Below are 27,602 nucleotides of genomic sequence, written 5' to 3'. Positions count from 1 at the left end.
TGATCATACTTCCACAGATATCCGTGCATTTGGATGTCACAGACGGAATGGCTTCCAGCAGCTGTCGCTCCCGCTGTGATCTACAGTGCTCACGTGGGCATCGGTTTTCCATGCGGCGGGCCCTGGATGAAGCGCTGATGGGTCTTTGTTGCTGTTGCATTCTTGGCACAGCACAGACTTGCCACAGTCTTTTAAAGTAATCTTGGTTGGGAATCAAATCGAACCCAGGTCAACTGCTTGGAAGGCAGCTATGCTCACCACTATACCACCAATGCCCATATTGGGAAACATGTGAGGGTTTCTTGGGTTGTCGTGTCTTACATTATTGCCCTGACTTTATCTTGTCAATTTGCCTCCAATGTGTGTTGCTCAAATCTGGCTGGAGCAGTTCCTTATTATCCATCAGTTGAGTCAGTACAAGACCAAAACATGTAGTGTGTAAGTCCTTGGCAAGGTAGTTGGAGTGTAAAAAGAACTCTGTACTTTGCCTTTCCCCGGAATTACTCAAAATGATGAAGGATGGTATGCACGGTTGTTGTTGAGGATGTGCCAAGCCTTTCCGGATGAGGTGGCCGAGTGCTTAAGGTGATGGACTGCTAATCCATTGTGCTCTGCACGCGTGGGTTCGAGTCCCATCCTCATCGTAGCAGGTGATGCAACATTTGTGAAGGCGTCATGGATTTCAATTCCTAGTGTCTCGTTGTTATTTCTGTCAATGCGCCTTTCGAACGCACTCAAAGAGTGTCTCTGTCTCTGTATCTTAATGGAGAGAGCGCATTGGACATCTAGGCCTCATAAGCAAGCAAGCAATTAAAAAGTTGCTTCTTTCACTCCCATCACACTCAGTTGTCTGTCTTGTCATCTTTAAACAATTCATAAAACGAAGAGCTGCAAAGTTAAACATTGTTTGCTGTGCACCCCTTGTCCCATCTACAGTAGCTCCTGTCTCATACTGTTAGAAAATCCCTTCCTTTACTAACTGCTTACTCAAAATGATAAAGGATGCATCTGCTACCCGGGTGCTCTCGTCCGGGATATAGACTCCAGAATCCCACAGCTGCTGGATCAAAACCCGTCTGCCTCCACTGTTCTGATCCACATGGGAACCAACGATCTCAGGAACAAACAATCAAAGACACTTAAAGAAGGCATTTTGAAGCTTATTGACAGTCTTCTACAGTTGGACCGCCGGTTCATCGTATCCGGCCTGCTGCCGTGTCCCAGCTTTGGAAACATAAAATTCACGCATGTCCTTCAGCTACATGGTTCAAGGGATACTGCTGCTCCCTCAACGTACCATTTGTGGACAACTTCGGCACCTTCTTAAACCATCCAAATGTCTTCAGACATGATGGAGTTCATCCAAACTTTCACGGATCACGCCTCCTCACCTTGAACATGGAACTTACGCTGAAATCCTCTGTTCGCTGCTGATATTTGGTGAGTCCGATCCACTCTGACATTGACGACTGTCACTCTGCTTTACAAATTCCTGTAGCAATTAACCATTGACCGAAATTACGTAACTTCCCTGGAACATACAGGAATCTAAACAATTTACTCTCAGTTCAGACTCAAACTCTAAGTACCCCGCAAAGCCATGCACCCAGAACAATAAAAATGTCTCTATTAAACGTCATGTCACTAACTAACAATTCATTTTTAGTGAATGAGCTTATAAGTACCCATAACCTGGATTTCTATCCACTGACTGATACCTGGCCGGAGAGAATTGGCACAGTCGCACTCATTGAGACAGCACCTCCTAATTTCAAGTTAGGCTTAAGGTTAGGGTTAGGGGTTAGGGTTAGGGGTTAGGGTTTAGGGTTTAGGGTTAGGGTTAGGGTTTTAAAAGAGGCTGAACATTGCCCTGAAGACTGAAGAAGATTAAACTACCCCAAATATGCAACTGAGCTACGTGAATCTTGGATGAAGTCATGTTCACCACTCTTTCATTTAGTCGACAAATGTAAAGGTTCATATGCTTGTACTGTATGTATCAGAAATTATTCACAAACAGTTTTGTTTCTAGAATGTTAATAATGGATTTAAAAATTCTGTATATATCAGGCTATAAATGATAATATTTAGATGAATAAAATATCGTTGCTGAGAACAAAATATCAAAATAGATCGGTAAATAAACTGCATTTTTACATTTTGCTGCATTATGATTAAAATGTTATAACATTTTGATTTCCCTTTTTGTAATTTGTTCTAAATTGTGTTGTTTTGTTTATAATTCATAATTCAAGTGTTGTTAATTATTCATAATTCAAGTGCTGTTCATAATTCAGACAAGGGATGATGAGAAGTCACAATAAGGTTAACGTCTGAATTCTCTTTCAGTGTAATAAAAACGAGTGAAATTGTCATTTTGCATTTTGTTGTTGATGATGTTGTTGCTGCTTATGTTGAGGATGATGATGATGCTGCTAGTGTTGGTGATAATTATGTGTTATGATGTTTTAATTTAAGAAATGTTATTTTGTATTTATTTGAAGTCTAATTATTTTTATTATTCCATTATTATTAAAAAAATATTTATTTTCATCTTATTTTAATTTTATTAACTCATTGATCTATTTCATTCTCATTATATAAGCATTTCTTTCAAGTGTTTATTTAAATGAGTTTTATTTGTATTTCGTATTGCCCTTGCAATAAAGTTGTGAATGAACACTGTGCAATCATGTGATTTCCCTTTAAGGGGCAAAAAGTTTATGTTTGGGTATCGATAAAAAAGTACCATATAGGTACTTTACCAATGGTATTGAAAGGAAAAAATGTTGGTATCGCCCATCCCTAGCTGTCGGGCAGACCTCGGTCTGTCCACCTCCTTCTTCAGTGATCCCACCGATTGCTCCTTCTTTGCAAGGAAGTCTATTTGAGTAATATGCTCCTTGTTTAAGATCCTGCATTTGTGGTTCCTCTGGACCAGCTCAGACGGAGGAGATTCAGCCAGCTCTTGGGCCTGGCCAGCTTGGATCTGGAGAGCAAGGAGCTGATTTTTAGTCCGTTCTCTCTGATCTTGGAGGGCAGACTCCAGTCTGTGCACCTCATTCTGCAGTGTTAACTCTGCTTTCTCCATATTTGCAAGGCAGTCTGTCTGAGCAATTATCTTCTTATTTAAAATGCTGCACGTCTGGTTGATCTGGACCAACTCAGAAGCATGACATTTAGCCATCTCATGGGCCTGGTCTGCCTGTGCCTGTAGAGTTAGGGGCTGCTATTTACCATCTTGCTGCTGCAGTTGGAGTGCAAACTCCAGCCAATCCACGTCATCCTGCAGAGATACCAGCCACTCTTGCATGGAGCTCTTCTCAGCATCAAGGGAATGCCCCCTCGCTCCAAGGGCTTTCATCTCCTGGTCTAGGTGATTATCCTACCATATGCTGCTCATTTACTCTTAGATGTTTTTTTTTTTACTTTCTCTGGTTATGATGTTCAAGGTTTCTCACACCGGGAGAGTTGCCGGAAGAGCCTCCCCAGGTGTTATTATAGGGAATTGTTCTACTTAGTAAAATGTTTAAATTGTGTTTTCGCATCAACTCAGTGTCCATTTTTGTTATAAACCTGGCTAAATGACAAGTGGATTAGGCTAATAGACTATCTCAGTTTTAAGGAGGATTGGTACAATTTAATAATGTATAATAATGTTGGGTTACAGCTGGGTTACAGCTGTTCTTTACAGTTCTTTATTTTACTTACACTTTATTTATTTACTTAATTATTATTTTTATTTATTTTATATTTTTTTATTTTACTCATTTATTTATGTGTTTTTCTTTGTCCATTATAGATATTCTGAAAGGAGGGGAGTGATGTCTGATGCTGTTGTTACTGATTATATTGTTGTATTGTATCTATTGTTTTTTTTAAACATATTGTTTAAATCGGGGAAAACAAGGCTTCATTTCTCGACCGCATTTGAAGGAGCCTCCGGAATGGGACAGCACTTCGTTGTGCCGGTGTAATGCATTCGGTCTTAAAATGCAGCCTACAAGGCGGCAGCCCCTGAAATGGGACATAGCTTGTATGTCCCTATCATGGCTTTTCTTGAAGCCAGGTGACAGCAGGGTGCAGATGCCACTAGGCGCCGGCGCATTTTGAGAGATCGACATACAGATGGATTGAAGCCACCCCCAGGTGACCAATTTTGGTTTCAAAACGGCAAATTTCGCCAAAAGGTGACAAGTTTGCATGCCTGGTACATGAGATGGCAGAATTAATCAAGTCCTTGGCACCAATCCGTGCCTTGACAGAGGACAAAAATCTTTTGGCCAAAGCAATAGAAGAAGAGAGGACAGTTGCATCAGCTAATATTTCTGCAAGATACCCAGAGAAACAAGGTGGTTGAAATGCTGTGCCAGCATGGACTAACGGACATGATCCACAGGAGTGCTACAGAACAAGTGGTCTACCTTCTTGGAGAGAGGACTTCCCTGCTGGAGAAGACAGATGGCTCTGAAGGATCAAGAGGACATCCCTGCACAAGGCCACCAACTGGACGTCGATGCCCAGGGATGGAAAGAGAATACATATGGAGCAGAGGTCAGGCTGCGGTATGGCCAGGCAGTCGGTATTGGGGGTTCCTGTCTGCAGCGGGAAAAGGCTTTGTGCCGACTAGCCAAGGCCCACATTGAAATCCGGTGCTGACGGATGAGTTGGAGTCTGCACAGACAGCTCAGACAGGAAGTAGATCAGCTGAAGAATTGTGAAATTGTTGAGCTGCACAAGGTGCTCAATAATCACCTGGACCAGGAGACGAGAGCCCTTAGAGCAAGGCAACAAGGTAGAAAAACTATTTCTTGGCAATTTACTGTTATGAAACTGCTATATACTTGACAGCTTAGGAAACACCATTGTGACCAGTTTCATCAGCAAGCAAATACTTTTTTGTAGGTTCCAAAGAATACACTTCTTGTTAATAAGCTTGATGTAATATCCCAAAGAATGCATTTGTGAGGGAAAATTGTCATGAATGGTTGTAAATGGTCATGAGTGGTCAAAAGTTTTCATGCCTGATCTGAAATTGTTTTGCGATCAACATTAATATCTGTTAAATAATGTTTTGCGATCACCTAGTAAACAGATGATTTCTAGGTAAGAAGCAGTGTCCTCCTCAACATATAGTCAGCTAGAGTTCAGGTCCAAATGCATTTGGTCTGATAGTAAAGGCATTAACAGAGGATAGTTTTGATCAATCAATCTCTGGATTATGGGTGCAGCAAACCTCAGTATTTAGCTCGGCTCATAAGCGCATCAGGTGGAACTTGGACTCATAATCCCTGGTTAAGGAGGGGAAAATTGTCATGACTGGTTTTAAAGTATTTGTGAGTAGTCATGAGTGTTTTTGTGAAGAGCATGAGCACTTGTTGGATTCTGGTTGTGAAGGGAATAAGCTGTTTTTTTTTACAACAAATAGCATGAGTTGACATCCTGTGGGAGCAAATTAGAGGCCTGAGGAGTATGTGGTTTTGATCCATTGAACTATGGGTCATGAGGCCTGCATGCACTCTGCACCCCAGATGGGACTTGAACCCACAATCCCTGGCTTAGGAGGCCAGTGCCTTATCCATTAGGCCACTGGGGCTGCTGTGGACAAGCACCTGAACAAAACACCGAATTTTCATGTACAATGGCAACAAGATAGAGAATTTTGGCAATTTACTGCAATGAAATTGCTATATTCTTGACAGCTTACGTAACACCATTATGATCAGTTTAAACAGCAAGCAAATACTTTTTTCTAGTTGACATCGTTTATACTTGTTGTAAATTAGCATGATGTAACATCCCAAGGAATGCATTTGTGAGGGAAAATTGTCATGACCGGTTGTAAATTGTCATGAGTGGTCAAAAGTTCTCATGCCAGGTCTGAAATTGTTTTGTGATCAGCATCAACAACTGTTAAATACACGTTGTCTAGGTAGCAAGCTTTTTCGGTGTCAACATATATTAGCATGGGTTGAGCAGAGGACGGTTGTGATCCATTGACCTCTGGATTATGGGCCCAGCCTGCTTCTGCTGGGAACTCTGCTCACGAGCACCTTACATGGGACTTGAATTCACAATAGCTGGTTTACAAGGGGAGACTTGTCATGACTGATCATAAAATGTTCATGAGTTGTCATGACTGGTCTGAAATTGTTTTGTGAACAGCATGACCACCTGTTCATTAAATGTTATGGAGATAAGAAGCTGATTCCTTTTCAACATATAGTTGGCATGAGTTCACATCCTTAATCATATGTTGTGGTAGCAAAGGGGAAGACTTCATGGAGGATGGTGTTGATCCATAAACATCATTCTGCTTTTAAGAAGCCAGATAGGACTCAAACCAACAATGTTTTGTTTGGGAGGTGAAATTGTCAAGAACGTTTGTGTGATCAGCATCAACACCTGTTAAGTACGTGTAAGAAGCTCCCTTTTTTTCAAAGCTTACTCAGTATCAGTTTAGAGAACACCTGTTAGGAGCATATTATATTGGTAAGAAGCTGTTTTGTTCTGAACATGAAATCAGTACAAACCACATCTTGAGGTACGGAATACAACGCCTTAGCAGAGGATTGTTTCGATCCATCGACCTCTGGGTTATGGGCCCAGCACGCTTCCGCTGCGCCACTCTGCTTTTGGGAGCCTCCTATGGTACTTGAGCACACAATCACTTGTTCAGGAGGTGAAATCATCAAGAGTGGAGGGAAATTTTGGAAGATGTTTTGCGATCAGCATCAACACCTGGTAAATTGATGACTTATAGGTAAGAAGCAGTGTCCTCCTCAACATATCGTTAGCTAGAGTTTAGGTCCAAATGCATTTGGTCTGATAGTAAAGGTAAGGCCTTAACAGAGGATGGTTTTGAGCAATCAAACTCTGGATTATGTGGGCAGCATGCCTTAGCTGTTTTGATTACAACAATTAGCATGAGTTCACATCCCAAAGAATGCATTTGTGAGGGAAAATTGTCATGACTGGTTGTAAATTGTTATGAGTGGTCAAAAGTTACCACGCCTGGTCGGAAATTGTTTTGCGATCAGGATCAACAACTGTTAAATACACGTTGTCTAGGTAGGAAGCTTTTTCCGTGTCAACACATATTTGCATGAGTTCACATCCTTTTGTAGCAAAGGAAAGGCCTTAGCAGAGGATGATTTTGATCCATTGACCTCTGGATTATGGGCCCAGCATCTTCCTCTGATAACTCTGCTCATAAGCTCCTCAGGTGGGACTCAAATTCACAATCCTTGGTTTAGGAGGGGAGAATTGTCATGACTGGTCAGAAGATGTTCCTGAGTTGTCATGACTGGTCTTAAATTGTTTTGTGACCAGTATGAGCATCTGTTCTATAAACGTTGTGTAAATAAGGAGCTGTTTCCTTTTCAACATGTAGTGGGCATGTTATGGTAGCAAAGGGGAAGGATTAGTGGAGGATGGTGTTGATCAAGTCAACATCAGGGTTATGGTTACTCTGCTTTCAAGAACCCCAGATAAGCCTTGAGCCCACATGCTCTTGTTTGAAAGGTGAAATTGTAAGAGAATGGCTTGATCCATAGACATTTGGTTTATGGGCCGCTGCGCCACTCTGCTTTTGAAAGGCACCAGGTAAGACTTGAGCCCGCAATCCCTTGTTTAGGAGGTGAAATCGTCAAGAGTGGAGGGAAATTTTCATGAATGGTTGGAAGTTGTAAATAGGTAAATAGATGATTTCTAGGTAAGAAGCAGTTTTCTCCTCAACATATTGTTAGATAGAGGTCGGGTCCAAATGTAGTTTGACTGATAGTAAAGGTCAGGCCTTTACAGAGAATGGTTTTGATCAATCAATCTCTGGGTTATGGGGCCAGCATGCCTTTGCTGGCAACTCTGCTTACAAGCACATCAGGTGGGACTCAGACCCCAAAATCCGTGCTTTAGGAGGGGGAAATTGTAGGAGGAAAAGCAGGAACTCTGTCAGATTCCTTGGACCGTTCCAGATCCTCCTCACCACTGCAGCATCAGTTAAGGTGGCAGACCGACCTACGTGGGCACACGCATCTCATTGCAAGAAAGTCTGCAACCTTCCAGAGGACCAGATAAACGGCAACAACGGAGAATCATGGGACGTGAACTGAGATCACGATCCTAGCGGGATATGTGCAAGTAACCTCCATCTCCACGAAAGGGATATGCCATGACAGAACTCGTACTTGAAAAGGATGACGCCCCGTCAACAGGAAAAAAATGATCAGGTCTGTAAATAATCCTTCTTGCCATTGCAATCGCCCTGTTAATCATCCAACCCTGGAACACAGTTCCACAGCGAGACTGGAATGTGAGAGGCTTGGGCTCACCTGCTAAACGTAGCAAAATACTAACTCACCTCACCAAGATGAACCCCAGCTTCTGTCTACTGCAAGAAACCCACGTCACTGCATTTGAGCACCTCAAACTCAAAGCTAAATGGCTTAGTCAGATGTTTTCGGCATCATACAACTCAAAAAAAAGAGGTCTATGTATATTGATCAATAAAAGTATCCCATATCAAAATAAAACCACAATATCAGACACAGAAGTGCGTTTCATAATGATGAATGGGATTTTAGGTAACATCAAATGAACCTTAGCTAATATGTATGGCCCCAATGAAGATGACCAAAATTTCTTTCACAATATATTTTCAAAACTTTTAGAATTTTCTGAATAAACTATCATTTATGAGAGGAGACTTCAACACAGTACTGGATCCAAATTTAGACCTTTCTCAAACCAGAAATATTCCCAAATCCTGGCGTTTGCCGGACACTATAAAACAATATATGAGTGATCTTGCTGTTGGGGATTGTTGGAGATCAAATAACCCACATTCTATAGAATACACATATTATTCACCATCCCACCAAAGTTTCTCTCGAATCGACCTTTTCTTGACAAATAACTCCGCACTGTCCAAAATCACAAATCCAGAAATTCACCCTATTGTAATTTCCGATCACGGGCCGATTAGTTTCAACCTGATAAAGGAAACAAACCGGAACCCTCCCAGCAGGTGGCGGTTTAACACCTCACTTTTAACAGATAAAGAATTTAACCATTTATTTTCAAGAGAATGGACTTCCTTCACTGAACTGAATGACTCCCCAGAAATATCACCATCCTTACTTTGGGAAACAGCTAAGGCAGTTCTAAGAGGTAATATTATTTCATTCTCCACTCACGAGAAAAAGAAAGGACAAGAATGCCCAAATAAACTCAAACAGCGACTAAAGGAGTTGCATTCCCAACGGACCCACTCATCTTCTGAGCAAATCCGAAATGAGATCAGAACAATTACATCTCAACTTGAAATCCATCAAAGACACAATTTTTTATGACAGGAACAACAGGAAATTTTTTTGAATTCAATGACAAATCAGGTAAATTTCTTGCCAATCAATTGAAACGTGATAGAGAAAAATCACTTATTACAGCCGGAGTTCGGGGAGGCTTCGTGGCCCCTTGCACTGTTTGGAGGCGCCGCAACATAATACCGACCTTCTACACCAGTACCTATGGGGATAAGTCATGTAGACTTACCGGTGGACATCCTACATACGCACGCACGCACGCACGCACGCACGCACGCACGCACGCACGCACGCACGCACGCACGCACGCACGCACGCACGCACGCACGCACGCACGCACGCACGCACGCACGCACGCACGCACGCACGTCTGCCTGGAGGTTACCCCAGAAACCTCCTGGTTGCTTTCCTCCCTCATTTACTACCATAACTATGACAGGAAGAGGCCAGAAGATCACATTGTCTGATTTTTAAAGAATTTATTTGCAAATTATGGTGGAAAATAAGTATTTGGTCAATAACAAAAGTTCATCTCAATACTTTGTTATATACCCTTTGTTTGCAATGACAGAGGTCAAACGTTTTCTGTAAGTCTTCACAAGGTTTTCACACACTGTTGCTGGTATTTTGGCCCATTCCTCCATGCAGATCTCCTCTATAGCAGTGATGTTTTGGGGTTGTCGCTGGGCAACTTTCAACTCCCTCCAAAGATTTTCTATGGGGTTGAGATCTGGAGACTGGCTAGGCCACTCCAGGACCTTGAAATGCTTCTTACGAAGCCACTCGTTCGTTGCCCGGGCGGTGTGTTTGGGATCATTGTCATGCTGAAAGACCCAGCCACGTTTCATCTTCAATGCCCTTGCTGATGGAAGGAGGTTTTCACTCAAAATCTCACGATACATGGCCCCATTCATTCTTTTCTTTACACGGATGAGTCGTCCTGGTCCCTTTGCAGAAAAACAGCCCAAAAGCATGATGTTTCCACCCCCATGCTTCACAGTAGGTATGGTGTTCTTTGGATGCAACTCAGCTTTCTTTCTCGTCCAAACACGACAAGTTGAGTTTTTGCCAAAAAGTTCTATTTTGGTTTCATCTGACCATATGACATTCTCCCAATCCTCTTCTGGATCATCCAAATTCTCTCTAGCAAACTTCAGACGGGCCTGGACATGTAAGCAGGGGGACACGTCTGGCACTGCAGGATTTGAGTCCCTGGCGGCGTAGTGTGTTACTGATGGTAGCCATTGTTACTTTGGTCCCAGCTCTCTGCAGGTCATTCACTAGGTCCCCCCGTGTGGTTCTGGGATGTTTGCTCACCGTTCTTGTGATCATTTTGACCCCACAGGGTGAGATCTTGCGTGGAGCCCCAGATCGAGGAAGATTATCAGTGGTCTTGTATGTCTTCCATTTTCTAATAATTGCTCCCACAGTTGATTTCTTCACAACAAGCTGCTTTCCTGTTGCAGATCCAGTCTTCCCAGCCTGGTGCAGGTCTACAATTTTGTTTCTGGTGTCCTTTGACAGCTCTTTGGTCTTGGCCATAGTGGAGTTTGGAGTGTGACTGAGGTTGTGGACAGGTGTCTTTTATACTGATAAGGAGTTCAAACAGGTGCCATTAATACAGGTAACGAGTGGAGGACAGAGGAGCCTCTTAAAGAAAAAGTTACAGGTCTGTGAAAGTCAGAAATCTTGCTTGTTTGTAGGTGACCAAATACTTATTTAACCGAGGAATTTACCAATCAATTCATTAAAAATCCTGCAATGTGATTTCCTGGATTCTTTCCCCCCATTTTGTCTCTCATAGTCGAAGTGAACCTATGATGAAAATAACAGGCCTCTCTCATCTTTTTAAGTGGGAGAACTTGCACAATTGGTGGCTAACTAAATACTTTTTTGCCCCACTGTACATACTTTCATACATATATGCAGTGAAATGTAATACAACGCACCCGGTAATAATACACAATATGTCCTAGGAAAAATGAATTTCTAATAGACCAACTAACTGACTCCTAAAACGTATTACAGTAAGTCGAATACTTATAGAATATGATGATGTTAGGCTTGTCGTTAAGGACGAGGTTGGGTAGATTTGGAGGTTGACCCCGTACGTAAGGATAGGAGTCCAGGTCCAGATCCAGTATTTTCACCAGGAACATAGGATGATGGAAATACATTTATGAGCATTATACGGTGGTGGTGCTGACGGTTTCTGCTTTCTTTGTTCCTTTTCCTGGCCCTGTCTCTTTCCCTGATCTCCATCTCTCGGCCCTTTCCCTCTCCCTGCTTCTCATCTTTGTTCTTTTCTCTTTTATTTGCTTCCTCTACCCACTCTCCAAAAGCCCACCAATCAGCCTTGTACTTCCTCTTTTTCATTCCTTCATCTTGTAATCTAACTTTCAGCTGCTGTAGCTGATTTAGACTAAAGCTTCCTCCTGTGGGAAAACCTGAGCTTTCCCATTCTACCAAACTCATACATTTGTAACATTTCTTCGATCCCTTAACTTGTTGATCCTTCTGTAGTGTTTTACTATTACTTTTATTACTATTACTATTACCAAGGCGACTTTATTTTTTTTTTAAATTTATTTATTTATTTCGTTATTAATTTATGTAATAATTGCTTTTTAACCTGGAGATTTCCTTTGTGTCAATTGGTATTTACTTTTTCTCCCTTTTTATTCACTTTTTCATGTACCTATTTACCATCAATCACAATGTGATTGATGGATAAAAGAATTGATCAGATAGGATGTGATTCATCTGATCGATAAGTCTGGAGCTGGTCCAATTAGTAAAGTTAATGCATTTATTTCTGAGAGCCGTTCAGATTGACCGGGAGCCGCACCTCACACCTTAAATTAATTATTTTCTATCCAACTTTATTTTATTTAAAATTATTGGGATATATCGCAACAAATTGAATCCCAATACAAAATCTATCGCAAAACTCTTCATATCGGGATGGGTTCGTGTCGTGAGGTCTACAATGATTCCCAGATGATGATATATTTTTATACACATATATCAATAATTATTTCCACTTTTATATTCTAACATATTATAACCACTTTTCATTGACTACCGAAGTGGGCCACAGATAAAGCCTTGGGCTACATTTTTGTTTGCACTTAATCGTTGTGTCCTCCCAAGGTCTGGAAGCCACCACACCTAACACAAACATATGCAAACACAAACCCATTGACAAAAAAGTTGACATTCCAATGGAGCAATCAACCCTATTTCACGGAGAGGTGAAAATTCCGATCCTCCCAATCCAATGGGCTCTCTGTAGTGGAGGAACCTATATAGGTTATTCAGTTTACTGTCATATAGGACATCTTAAATAATGACTCAAAGCGATTAATCATTATCAAAAAAGGTGGCGATTCATGAAATAGTTGGCAACTAATCTGTTGAATAATTGTTGCAGCTCCAAAAAAGGATAATTATTATTATTTTTTTAATATAAACCATGAACTTAAAACTGTGTTAACAGTGAAACAATCTTGAGTGTTCAGTAGAATCCATACACTATGAAGCCTAGTTATCTTTTGTACATATTGCTGGTGTATATTTTATTCTATTGACTTTTATTTATTGATTGTTCATATGTTATACATTACATTTACATTTAGTCATTTGGCAGACGCTTTTATCCAAAGCGACTTACAAGGGAGAATAACATTCAAGCTACATTGCGACAGAGATTTGTGTAACAACAACATTTGTGTAACAATAAATACTGCTAGGTAGTGCTAAGTAATTGTAGGTTAGGACAGGAGGTACTCACTGAAGAGCTGGGTCTTCAAGTGCTTCTTAAAGACAGAGAGGGAGGTCCCTGCTCTGGTCATTTTTGGCAGCTCGTTCCACCAACGTGGCACTACAAATGAGAATAGCCTGGATTGCCGTGGCTGTATGGCCGGCAGAGCCAGGCGACGCTCATTTGACGAGCGCAGCATCCGGGGGGCAACATGTGCTCTTACAAGAGCATTTAAGTAGGCGGGAGCATTCCCAGCAATCACTCTGTAGGCCAGCATAAGAGACTTGAACTTGATGCGGGCGGCTACAGGTAACCAGTGGAGCTCGATGAGCAGCGGAGTGACATGTGCCCTCTTTGGCTGGTTGAACACCAGTCGCGCCGCCGCATTCTGTATCATCTGTAGTGGCTTCCCCGCACAGGCCGGCAAGCCTGTTAAGAGGGCGTTGCAGTAGTCGAGACGGGACACCACCAAGGTTTGTAGCAGCAGTTGAGTGGTATATTGGGTCAAGTACGGCCTGACTTTTCGGATGTTGAGTAGTGCGAAGCGGCAGGACCGGGAGACGGCGGCAACATGGTCCGAGAATGTCAGTTGGTCATCAATAATGACACCAAGATTCCTTGCAGCCTTGGTAGGAACAAGAGATAGAGAGTCGATTTTAATATCAATGTTGTGATATTGTGTTATTGTTTTATCGTTGCTTTTTGAAAATTTTAAATTGAATCTATTGAATGTGGGGTGGTTGAGGGGGGATGAGGCGTTTCTCAGAGAGCACTGCAAATGCAGAAATCTATTGCAATATTTCACAATTATTTTGATCCCAATAACTCCTAAAAATAGAAAGTTCAAAGACCTTGATATTGAAATCAAAAGGCCATTGACTAGAACCTATAAATCTACACACTTGGCCACTTTTAAACAAAGGAAAACTGTGACTTACCTCTCTCTTAGTAGTAAATTGCAGTGTTTGTCTGACAACAATGTCTCTATCTTACCATTCAGTATGACACTATATTATTGTGGCCCACGGATATTAAATATGTCCACAACCACGTTGAATATCACTTATTAGTGTCTTTATTTTACTAGTTTTTCTTTTAGGTAAATACTTTAATATGATTTATACTACTCCTTTGCATTTTTGATTTTTTTAAATACTGTTTTATTTGAATCACTACTATGCCTTTATTTGAGCTATTATGTAGAGTTGAGTTGGACAGCCTCTTTAAGTGGCTCCCATTGTACATCAGGGAACTGAATATAACATGACTTTTAATTCTAATACATTAAGTACATTATTACGCTGATGTTTATCTTGTTTATTTGCCTCCAAATATATAAAATTCACTGCAAAGCCAGTGTTTGATAAACAACCAGACACAAATCGCATAGGCTGGGAATCAAACCAGGTCAACTGCTTGGAAGGCAGCTATGCTCACCACTATACCACCAATGCCCATGCTGAGAAAAATGTGAGGGTTTCTTGGATTGTCGTGTCTTACATTATTGCCCTGACGTTAATCTTGTCAATTTGCCTCCAATGTGTGTTGCTGAAATCTGGCTGGAGCAGTTCCTTATTATATATCAGTTGAGTCGGTACAAGACCAAAACATGTAGTGTGTAAGTCCTTGGCAAGGTAGTCAGAGTGTAGAAAGAACTCTGTACTTTAAATTGCCTTTCCCTGGAATTACTCAAAATGATGAAGGATGGTATGCACTGTTGTTGTTGCGGATGTGGAAAGCCTTTTCGGATGAGGTGGCCGAGTGGTTAAGGCGATGGACTGCTAATCCATTGTGCTCTGCACGCGTGGGTTCGAGTCCCATCCTCATCGTAGCTGGTGATAGAACATTTACGAGGGCGTCATGGCTTTCAATCCTACAGTGTCTCTTTATTATTCCTGTCGAACGCACTCAAAGAGTGTCTCTGTCTCTGTAGCTTAATGGAGAGAGCGCATTGGACATCTAGTCCTCATAAGCAAGCAATTACAAAGTTGCTTGTTTCACTCCCATCACAGTCAGGTGTCTGTCATGTCATCCTTACACCATTCATAAAACAAAGAGCTGCAAAGTTAAACTTTATTTGCTGTGCAACCCTTGTCCCATCTACAGTAGCTCCTGCCTCATACTGTTAGAAAATCCCTTCCTTTACTAACTGCTTACTCAAAATGATAAAGGATGCATCTGCTACCCGGGTGCTCTCGTCCGGGATATAGACTCCAGAATCCCACAGCTGCTGGATCAAAACCCGTCTGCCTCCACTGTTCTGATCCACATGGGAACCAACGATCTCAGGAACAAACAATCAAAGACACTTAAAGAAGGCATTTTGAAGCTTATTGACAGTCTTCTACAGTCGGACCGCCGGTTCATCGTATCCGGCCTGCTGCCGTGTCCCAGCTTTGGAGACATAAAATTCACGCATGTCCTTCAGCTACACACATGGTTCAAGCGATACTGCTGCTCCCTCAACGTACCGTTTGTGGACAACTTCGGCACCTTCTTAAACCATCCAAATGTCTTCAGACATGATGGAGTTCATCCAAACTTTCACGGATCACGCCTCATCACCTTGAACATGGAACTTACGCTGAAATCCCCTGTTCGCTGCTGATGTTTGGTGAGTCCGATCCACTCTGACATTGACGACTGTCACTCTGCTTTACAAATTCCTGTAGCTATTAATAATAGACCGAAATTACGTAACTTCCCAGTAACATACAGGAATCTAAACAATTTACTCTCAGTTCAGATTCAAACTCTAAGTACCCCACTAAGCCATGCACCCAGAACAATAAAAATGTCTCTATTAAACATCAGGTCACTAACTAACAAGTCATTTTTAGTTAATGAGCTTATAAGTACCCATAACTTGGATTTCTCTCCACTGACTGAGACCTGGCAGGATAGAAATGGCACAGTCACCCTCATTGAGACAGCACCTCCTCATTTCAATTTCATTCAGACAACTAGAGCTGATAAGAGAGGCAGTTGAATAGCTGCTGTCTTCTTCTCTGATATCTATACTTGCAAGGAAATTGTCCTCGGACAATTCACGTCATTTGAACACCTTGCAATATCTATGAACTGCAGTACCCCGATTTTAATCATCGCTGTTTATCGGTCACCAAAATCTAAATGTTGCTTTCTTGATTAATTCTCTGAGCTACTGTCCAAGGTCTCCACTGATTATGATCGTGTAATAATCTCAGGTGGTTTTAATATTCCTGTTGACAATCAAATAGACCCAGATGCTCAACCATTCATTAGCCTATTGGAGAAATTTGACCTCACTCAGCATGTTTCTGGACCCACCAACACTAAGGGGCATACTCTGGACTTGGTCATATCAAAAGGACTAAATATCACTGTACCCTATGTCATGGATGTTGCCATTTCAGATCACTGTTGCATTTTCTTTGACGTGTCTACTCTTCCTGTACAACAGAGAGGTACAAGAACAATTGTGACATTCCAATACAGCCCCATTGTATAAGATAATTACTACGAGTACACGTCTTCTTCATCAATACATCAAATTCATCAAGGAACTACAAAGTGGCGTCACGAACTAGGATCTGCTGGGCCTCATCTGCCGATGCTGCTTGCTCCAGCGAATAACCACTCTCAGGATGAGTGTTATCTCACAAATTGAGCTGTGTGTGGTTTTTAAAGCGGTAGTATTTTGGGTGGATAGACTGCACTGACAAGAGCAAATTGTGCGGAGATGGAGATGATGTGTTGATGTGTGAAGTGAGTTTCCGTCTAAATTGGTGTTTATTAATTTGTAAAAGACGTAAATAAGGGGATTAAGAGAATAATAAACGAAGAAAAAGAGAATTAAGTGAAAATAGAGAATAGAGACGAGAGAAATAAAAGATGAAGTTTAAAGTAAAAGATAAAGGCTTAAAAGATGTGGAGAAAGTTTAAGTAAAAAGTAATTATAGAATGGCAGAACGAGTAGCCAAAAGTTATTTAAATAACCATGCAAGATTAACGACAACAGGGCCCATATCTCCTTAATCAGTTAGACATGTGTACATTAAATGCTGCGTGAAAGTGGCCAAATGAAAATATAATATAATCAAATCTATGTAGGAAAAACAAAGAGGAAATAACCCTGGCCAGGGGAATTGACTCAAAATAAAATTATATGAATAAAGATGAAAAAGGATAAAAAGTGAAAAAGAGATAAAAGTTAAAAGCCTAAAGTAAGATGAAAAAGACGAAAAGTGAAGCAAAAAGAGTTACAAGTTAAAGGCTTAAAAGATGAAAAATAAGTTTGAGAAAAAATGGGGAAAAGTTTGGCCAAAGTGAAAATGTAAAGGTCTGGCCAAAGTGAAAATCTTGAAAAGTATACATGAGTGGACGTTAAAGTATAAAATTAAGCGCTGTTCAGATGTGGTGCCAGAAAGGCATGTCTTTTTCCTTTTGGGGTGTGAGTGTGCCTGTGTGTGTGTGTGAGTGTGCCGGCTAAAGAGATGTGAAGAGATTTGTGTATTGGTCGTGTATATGTATAAATGATATATAGAATACATGGGTTATTAAATAGGTATAAATATGTGGTGAGCAGTTAAATAATTCATAAAATAAATATTTCTTGCCCCTTTAGTGATAAATATATATGACGTTTTTTTTGCCTCCGCTTCAGTGTGTGTGTGTAACAGTTTTTCCACGAATGAAGCAGCTTGTATCGTTCAAAGTTTTACTTAGAAAGCACTGTAAAAAGACAAACGTGTTTTCCAGCCAACCGGCTCAAAAAAGAAAAGCATGTGGCAGCTCACTTCCGCATGTGTCATCAAACCCAAACTACGGCAAGATCGATAGTAAAACAAACATCGCGTTTAGAGTTACCACTAGGGTCGCCCTTTCCCCAGATATACATCAGAACATTACACTCCCCGCTTGTTATAATGTATTATAACACTATTCCCCTTTTACAAGTAAAACAACTTCAGAGACTGGTCTAGAATACACCTGCTGAGTACCCTGTCTGACCACTCTCACATCTACTTTGCAGACTTTAGAGTCTTTGCTGGGAATGGCGTTCACCCCACTCCGACTGGCCATTCGTTCTGCTTGACCTGTGCATCCTTGAGCAGCACAACATCTCCTTGGCTAAGGTTTGGCTTGTCCACGTGCCAATTTCTCCTTGGTCGGAGTGACACCAGGTACTCTTGACGCCAGCGTTTCCAGAATGCGTCGGCCAACGCCTGTTCCTGCCTCCACTGCTTGTTGTTGTAGCCCAATACGATTGGGCTGTCTATAATCAAGTCCGCCATTTCAACAGCCAAGACAGCACCACAAAGTTCGAGCCGTGGAACAGTATGTGGGGGATGAGGAGCCAGCTTTGACTTGCTCATGACGAATCCAATGTGAATGTGTCCGTTTTCATCTGTTGCTTTAAGATAGGCCACTGCTGATATGGCCATAGTGGAAGCATCAGAGAAGACACAGAGTTCTCTGTGTTTTGTGGAGCACAAGGAAACGGGCACATAGGGTCTTTCAATCTGAAGCTGCTCAAGCTCACAGAGTGAGTTGGTCCACATTTTCCATTGTTCCTCTTTTAACGCTGGCAGGGGAGCATCCCATTCAGCTTGTTCGGCAGACAGCTCCCTGACTAAGACCTTTCCTTGAATTGTGACAGTTGCATGAAGTTGAAGAAGTGTTCTTTCATTGCATGTTTCTTTTCCAGCATGCGGCGGAGGGAGGCAAGGCGGTTAACAGCATGTTTACTGTTGTTGGGCGGACGCGGCCTGTTTGGCCTTAATGGCAGCGGTGCTACCCAGCAGTGTGCTTCATTCATGTAAACCTCCTTATCCATGAGGTCAAGGAACAGCTCATCTTTGATGGAGAGGCCAAATTGGTCGTCGCGTTGTGTTCTTTGAAACACGTTTCTGCCAAGGCTGTCTGTTTCATCGGCTGAATGAGACACACATGGAGAGATGTGGCGTGGATCAGGGCTGTCAATCTTCTCTCTGACCGTTAAGCTGCTGGTGCATGGGCTGAGGTGGGATTGGCGCCCACTCCTCAGCACTCTGGTTCTGAAGACACTGGCAGTGGTGGGTTTGTGTGCTCTTCCCAGACACACATCTCCAATTATCACCCATCCTAGGTCGAGTCGTTGGGCAAACAGTGCGTTGTGTGGCCCATTACATTGTTCCCGCACTTTGTGCACCTGAATTAAGTCTCTCCCAAGGAGAATAAGGATGGGCGCGTCTGGGTCCAGGACTGGGATTTTGTCTGCCAAGTATTTGAGGTGAGGATGCTGTCTGGCTACGTCTGGTGATGGTATTTCAGACCTGTCGTCTGGCAGCATGTTGCACTCAATCAGAGTAGGCAAGGGAATGTGGATGTTGCCATCTAATGACTCCACCATGAAGTTGCTGGCTCGCCGTCCGGCCGTATCCACCACTCCTGAACATGTCTTCAAAGTATATCTTTTTCCTGTGCCTTGGATTCCGAATTGTTGGAAGAATTCAGTTTTGCCTAGGGACTTGTTGCTCTGGTCATCAAGAACAATGTAGGTCTTCATGGCTAGGTCTCTTTGGCCCACAGGATACACGAATGCAAGACAGATTTTGGAGCAAGATTTTGACGTGTTCATACTTCCACAGATATCCGTGCATTTGGATGTCATAGACGGAATGGCTTCCAGTGGCTGTCGCTCCCGCTGTGATCTACGGTGCTCACGTGGGCATCGGTTTTCCATGGGGCGGGCCCTGGATGAAGCGCTGATGGGTATTTGTTGCTGTTGCACTCTTGGCACAGCACAGACTTGCCACAGTCTTCTAAAGTAATCTAAAGGTTGCTGGTTTGATCCCAGGCTCCTCCTGCTAGCATGCTGTAGTGTCCTTGAGCAAGACACTTAACCCCCTAATTGCTCCTGATGGCTGCATCCATCGGTGTTTAAATAATTGTAAGTCGCTTTGGATAAGAGCGTCCGCTAAATGTAATGTAATTATTACCCTGATGTTTATTTGCCTCCAAATATATAAAATACACTGTGAGGTCATTGTTTGATAAACAACCACATCTCAAATTGCATTGGCTGGGAATCGAACCCAGGTCAACTGCTTGGAAGGCAGCTATGCTCACCACTATACCACCAATGCCCATATTGGGAAACATGTGAGGGTTTCTTGGATTGTCGTGTCTTACATTATTGCCCTGACTTTATCTTGTCAATTTGCCTCCAATGTGTGTTGCTCAAATCTGGCTGCAGCAGTTCCTTATTATCCATCAGTTGAGTCAGTACAAGACCAAAACATGTAGTGTGTAAGTCCTTGGCAAGGTAGTTGGAGTGTAAAAAGAACTCTGTACTTTGCCTTTCCCCGGAATAACTCAAAATGATGAAGGATGGTATGTACGGTTGTTGTTGAGGATGTGCCAAGTCTTTTCGGATGAGGTGGCCGAGTGCTTAAGGTGATGGACTGCTAATCCATTGTGCTCTGCACGCGTGGGTTCGAGTCCCATCCTCATCGTAGCAGGTGATGCAACATTTATGAAGGCGTCATGGATTTCAATTCCTACAGTGTCTCTTTGTTATTTATGTTAATGTGCCTTTCGAACGCACTCAAAGAGTGTCTCTGTCTCTGTATCTTAATGGAGAGAGCGCATTGGACATCTAGGCCTCATAAGCAAGCAATTAAAAAGTTGCTTCTTTCACTCCCATCACAGTCAGTTTGTCCGTCTTGTCATCTTTAAACAATTCATAAAACGAAGAGCTGCAAAGTTAAACATTGTTTGCTGTGCAACCCTTGTCCCATCTACAGTAGCTCCTGCCTTATACTGTTAGAAAATCCCTTCTTTTACTAACTGCTTACTCAAAATGATAAAGGATGCATCTGCTACCCGGGTGCTCTCGTCCGGGATATAGACTCCAGAATCCCACAGCTGCTGGATCAAAACCTGTCTGCCTCCACTGTTCTGATCCACATGGGAACCAACGATCTCAGGAACAAACAATCAAAGACACTTAAAGAAGGCATTTTGAAGCTTATTGACAGTCTTCAACAGTCGGACCGCCGGTTCATCGTATCCGGCCTGCTGCCGTGTCCCAGCTTTGGAGACATAAAATTCACGCATGTCCTTCAGCTACACACATGGTTCAAGGGATACTGCTGCTCCCTCAACGTACCGTTTGTGGACAACTTCGGCACCTTCTTAAACCATCCGAATGTCTTCAGACATGATGGAGTTCATCCAAACTTTCACGCATCACGCCTCCTCACCTTGAACATGGAACTTACGCTGAAATCCTCTGTTCGCTGCTGATATTTGGTGAGTCCGATCCACTCCGACATTGACGACTGTCACTCTGCTTTAATTCCTGTAGCTATTAACCATAGACCGAAATTACGTAACTTCCCTGTAACATACAGGAATCTAAACAATTTACTCTCAGTTCAGACTCAAACTCTAAGTACCCTGCAAAGCCATGCACCCAGAACAATATAAATGTCTCTATTAAACGTCAGGTCACTAACTAACAAGTCATTTTTAGTTAATGAGCTTAGAAGTACCCATAACCTGGATTTCTATCCACTGACTGATACCTGGCCGGATAGAATTGGCACAGTCGCACACATTGAGACAGCACCTCCTAATTTCAAGTTCAGTTTCAAGTTTCAAGTTAGGCTTAAGGTTAGGGTTAGGGGTTAGGGTTAGGGGTTAGGGTTTAGGGTTAGGCTTTAGGGTTAGGGTTAGGGTTTTTAAAGAGGCTGAACATCGCCCTGAAGACTGAAGAAGATTAAACTACCCCAAATATGCAACTGAGCTACGTGAATCTTGGATGAAGTCTTGTTCACCACTCTTTCATTTAGTTGACAAATGTAAAGGTTCATATGCTTGTACTGTATGTATCAGAAATTATTCACAAACAGTTTTGTTTCTAGAATGGATTTAAAAATTCTGTATATATCAGGCTATAAATGATAAGATTTAGATGAATAAAATATCTTTGCTGAGAACAAAATATCTAATAGATCGGTAAATAAACTGCATTTTTACATTTTGCTGCATTATGATTAAAATGTTATAACATTTTGATTTCCCTTTTTGTAATTTGTTCAAAATTGTGTTGTTTTGTTAATAATTCATAATTCAAGTGTTGTTAATAATTCATAATTCAAGTGCTGTTCATAATTCATACAAGGGATGATGAGAAGTCACAATAATGTCAACGTCTGAATTCTCAATACCAATGGTATCGAAAGGAAAAATGTTGGTATCGCCCATCCCTAGCTGTCGGGCAGACCTCAGTCTGTCCACCTCCTTCTCCAGTGATCCCACCAATTGCTCCTTCTTTGCAAGGCAGTCTATCTGAATAATAAGCTCCTTGTTTAAGATCCTGCATGTGTGGTTCCTCTGGACCAGCTCAGACGGAGGAGATTCAGCCAGCTCTTGGGCCTGGCCAGCCTGGATCTGGAGAGCAAGGAGCTGATTTTTAGTCCGTTCTCACTGCTCTTGGAGGGCAGACTCCAGTCTGTGCACCTTATTATGCAGTGCTACCTCTGCTTTCTCCATATTTGCAAGGCAGTCTGTCTGAGCAATTATCTTCTCATTTAAAATCCTGCGCATCTGGTTGATCTGGGCCAACTCAGAAGCATGACATTTAGCCATCTCATGGGCCTGGTCTGCCTGTGCCTGTAGAGTCAGGAGCTGCTGTTAACCATCTTGCAGCTGCAGTTGGAGTGCAAACTCCAGCCAATCCACGTCGTCCTGCAGAGATACCACCCACTCTTGCATGGAGCACTTCTCAGCATCAAGGGAATGCACCCTCGCTCCAAGGGCTTTCACCTCCTGGTCTAGGTGATTATCCTACCATATGCTGCTCTTTTACTCTTAGTTGGTTTTTATTTTACTTTCTCTGGTTATGATGTTCAAGGTTTCTCACACCGGGAGAGTTGCCGGAATAGCCTCCCCAGGTGTTATTATAGGGAATTGTCCTACTTCGAAAAATGTTTAAATTGTGTTTTGTTATGAACCTGGCTAAATGACAAGTGGATTAGGCTAATAGACTATTTCAGTTTTAAGGAGGATTGGTACCATTTAATAATGTATAATAATGTTGGGTTACAGCTGCAACAAAAAAAGTGTCAATAAGACTAAGGTTTTGGCACTTCCTCAGTTGGGCAGGAAGTGGGGTCAAAGGGGTACATGTAGGGTTTGGTTTGACTTTTTGCCTTTGTTTGTTTTTTTATTTTTTTTATTTGTTTCTTATTTCTTTTCTTTCTTCTTTTATATTTGCCTTCAACTATGGTACAGGACATACAAATGAACGGCTTACATAAAACAGTGGCCTGGGCTAAATATCCTAACTGGTTTCATTGGATCTTATATTACCTTTTGGGAAAAATAGATACGTGAAATGACAACTGTAGCACTTCGGTATTTGACATGGAACACTTATGACATCAATAAACTGTCCAAACGTAAAAAGGTACTTAGCTTTCTAAAAAAATCATAAAATAGACATAGCTCTACTACAGGAGACACATCTCACAGATGCTGAACATGCCAATCTGACACGTCAATGGCAGGGACAGATCTTCTATTCATCGTTTACAGTAAAAATGTCCCTTTGCATGTGGATAACGTTGAGAAAGACACACAGGGCAGATACCTGATTCTTAAAGGCACCATAGCAGGTGAATCTACTACACTAGTTAATATTATGGCCTGAATTATGACAGCCCTCAATTTTCCAAAGTCTGTGGAGATATGAATGTAGTTTTGGATCCACCCTTAGATCGGTCATCTTCTAAGGATGGACCCAAGCAGCTAAGGCCCTCCATGAAGAAATGTTACATTTCCAACTTGTAGATGTCTAGAGGGAAAGACAAAAATTGTTGCACGAATACTCTTTTTACTCACATGCTCATAAAAGCTATTCCAGAATGATATATTTCTTGCTCACGCTGAAAGAATCCACCTCATATCCTCATGTGAATATCTACCTATAACTTATTCAGACCATGCTCCTCTTATGCTCCTGATGTCTCAGAAGAATATCGCTAGTAGTCATAGACTTTGGTAATTCCCCATGCACCTGCTCAATGACACAGATTATGTTAAAGTTATCATAAAACAACATTGACAGTTTTCTTAGCATTAACAAATGGACTGCCTCATCACCTGCTGTGGGAATCCTTAAAGGCTTATTTAAGAGGTGTGACTAGAAGTTATGCATCATGGAAAAAAATGCAACAAAAGCTTGTAAAGGCCAAAACACTTGAATCAGAGATTAAGAATCTTGAAAAGGAGCATATTCAAATGCTAAATGGGATGACTTTTGACTTGCTCAACAACAAAGGGAATGAGTATGACGTGCTAACCACTGTAGTGATTGAAAATGCAATGGCTAGAACTAAACAAAATAAATTTGAACACGGGGATAAGAGTGGTAAATAACTAGCCTGGCAGATCCAAAAAGAGGACAACTCAAGATGTATCCCCTCAGTTAAGATCAATGATGCTGTCACTGTCGTTCATAATCCTAAACGTATTAATGAAACCTTCAAGGACTTCTACCTGGACATGTACTCCTCTCAGGGTGTAGATACTCATAAAATGAATAACTTCTTAGTGGGACTCACCATGCCGGGGTTGACTGCGGAGACACGGGACAGTCTAGAAGCTGACATTGCTAAACAGGAACTTCTAGGTGCAATAGGAAGGCTTTCGGGAGGAAAATCGCCAGGGCCAGATGGGTTTCCTATGGACTTCTACAAAGCATTTGCATCTAATCTGATTACACCACTGATGGATATGTTTAAGCATGCACTTGAAATCCACAACCTGCCAAAAACTTTAGAACAGGCTCTGATTACAATTCTGTTAAAGCCATGCAAAGATCCAGAACTCTGTTGATCCCATAGGCCCATTGCCCTACTCTCATCAGAATATCGACACAGTCGACACAAACTCTTACAGTTTAACCTTATACACAGGGTTTACCTGACACCTCAATGCCTCCATAAGATTAGTAGCAGTTACTCAGAGTATTGTCCGAGATGTAAGACTGAAACAGGGACTCTTTTACATATGTTCTGGACGTGTAGATGTCTGGAGCAATACTGGAGGTCTATCTTGGATACCATAGGGGAGGGGCTGCGAACAATAACAAACTACAAGAGCAGCTCCTCCCCAGCCACGAGTGTGGACGCCTCCCTAGCCAACCAACTGAACTCCTTTTATGCGCGGTTCGAGTCTGGCAGCAACACCGCTGGCTCGCCAGCTCATTGGAGTTACACCGCTGGGGATGAGCCCGCCCTCTCAATGTCCGTGCACGAGGTCAGGAGGGCTCTGATGCGGGTGAACACCAGGAAAGCTGCGGGCCCAGATGGCATATCTGGGCGAGTACTGAAGACCTGTGCTAACCAGCTAGCTCCGGTGTTCACCACAATATTCAACATCTCCCTGGCTGAATCAGTGGTCCCGTCCTGCTTCAAGATGTCCACCGTCGTTCCTGTCCCGAAGATCGCCTCTCCAACCTGCCTGAATGACTACCGTCCGGTGGCCCTCACCTCGGTGGTCATGAAGTGTTTCGAGAGGCTGATTAAGGATTACATCTGCGCCTCCCTTCCCCGCACCTTAGACCCTTTGCAGTTTGCGTACCGGCAAAACAGATCCACGGATGACGCGGTCTCTCAGGTACTGCACACCACGTTAACGCATCTGATTAGTTCATCGATTATAGTTCAGCTTTCAACACCATAGTCCCCACCAGACTGGCTGTCAAGCTGATGGAGCTCGGATTGAATGGTCCGCTGTGCACCTGGATCCTGGACTTCCTCACAGGCCGCCCCCAGGTGGTCAAGGTGGGGAAGTACATGTCAAGCTCCCTCACCCTGAATACAGGAATCCCCCCCAGGGCTGCGTCCTCAGCCCCCTACTGTACTCCCTGTACACACATGACTGTGTGGCCAGGTCCAGCTCCAACACCATCATCAAGTTTGCTGACGACACCGTGGTCGTGGGCCTGATCACCGACTGCGATGAGAAGGCCTACCGCGAGGAGGTGGCTGACCTGTCACTCTGGTGCCAGGACAACAGCCTACACCTGAACGTCAGCAAAACCAAGGAGCTGATTGTGGACTTTAGGCGTGGATCACAATCGAGGACGCACGCGCCCTTGTGGATTAATGGGACTTCTGTCGATAGGGTGAGCAGCTTCAGATATCTGGGAGTCCACATCACAGAGGACTTAACATGGACTGTACACACAGACACTCTGGTGAGAAAGGCGAGGCAGCGTCTCTACCACCTCAGGCATCTGAGGAAATTCCGGGTCTCGGTGAGAATCCTCAAGTCCTTCTACTCTGGAGCAGTGGAGAGCATCCTGACAGGCAACATCACTGCCTGGTTTGGGAACTGTACTGCCCAGGACAGGCGGGCCCTGCAGAGGGTGGTGCGTTCAGCTGAACGTACCACTGGAACTACCCTCCCCCCCTTGCAGGAGCTATACACCAGGAGGTGTAGTAGCAGAGCCTGCAGGATCATGAAGGATCCTCATCACCCCAACAACGGACTGTTTCAGCTGCTGCGGTCAGGCAAGCGCCTCCGCAGTCACACAGCGAGAACAGAGAGACTGAGACTGAGTTTTTTCCCGCAAGCCATTAGAACTGTCAATGCTGACCTCACCAGGGGTCCTAACTGAGCCATACACTAGGCTCCACTACCTACTGTACTGTATGTAGCATACTGTACCGCATACTGTGTCACTGTTCAGGGTTGCTCGTGATGCCCTATTGCTGCGCCGTACTGTTGTATACTGTGCTGTATTATCCCAAACACTACCTCACTCACTCATTCACATTCACATGCCACTTTAATTCACATGCCACTTTAATTGCACATATCTGTATATACATAGGCATATTCCCTCTATCTATTCCATTTTATTTCATTTTAAGGAATTTTTTACTTTTATTTTTTTTCCTAGGACATATTGTGTGCAATCACCGGGTGCGTTGCATTGCATTTCACTGCATATATGTAGGAAAGTATGTATATGTATGTGACAAATAAAAAATCTTGAATCTTGAATCTTGAATCATCAAAATAATTGTGGGGGTTGAGATTAACCCGAGACTGGCACTTCTGGGGGACTTCTCAGTTTTACCAATCAATATGAGGTGCAATGTTCGGTTCATCCGGCTAACCCGATTTGCAGCGAATAATTGTATAGCCGTTCGCTGGAAAAGTGGGGAACCCCCTGATGTATCTTTGTGGCTTAGAGAGCTTTCATCATACTTACCCTCGGAAAAGATTATGTTTAATCTCAGGAAAAAAATACTACTTTTTGATGAATGCTGGGGAGGCTTTGTAACCTTTTTACAGAATAGGACTTCTCTTAACACTGATGTCCATGATCAGGCTTGAAGCTGTTATGTTCTGTGGGGGTCTTGGGTGCTCCCTGGGGCTGTTGGCTGTGGTCGCTGGCCCTGGTGGCCAGGTGGCCCTGGTAGGGCGCTGTATGGCTCTATAAACCACTAAGGGTCTGGGTAAACCACCAG

This window comes from Zeus faber, assembly GCF_960531495.2.
Source record: "Zeus faber genome assembly, chromosome: 21".
Taxonomy (NCBI): domain Eukaryota; kingdom Metazoa; phylum Chordata; class Actinopteri; order Zeiformes; family Zeidae; genus Zeus; species Zeus faber.
The sequence above is the reverse complement of the archived record's forward strand: the minus strand, read 5'-3'. Positions refer to the sequence as shown.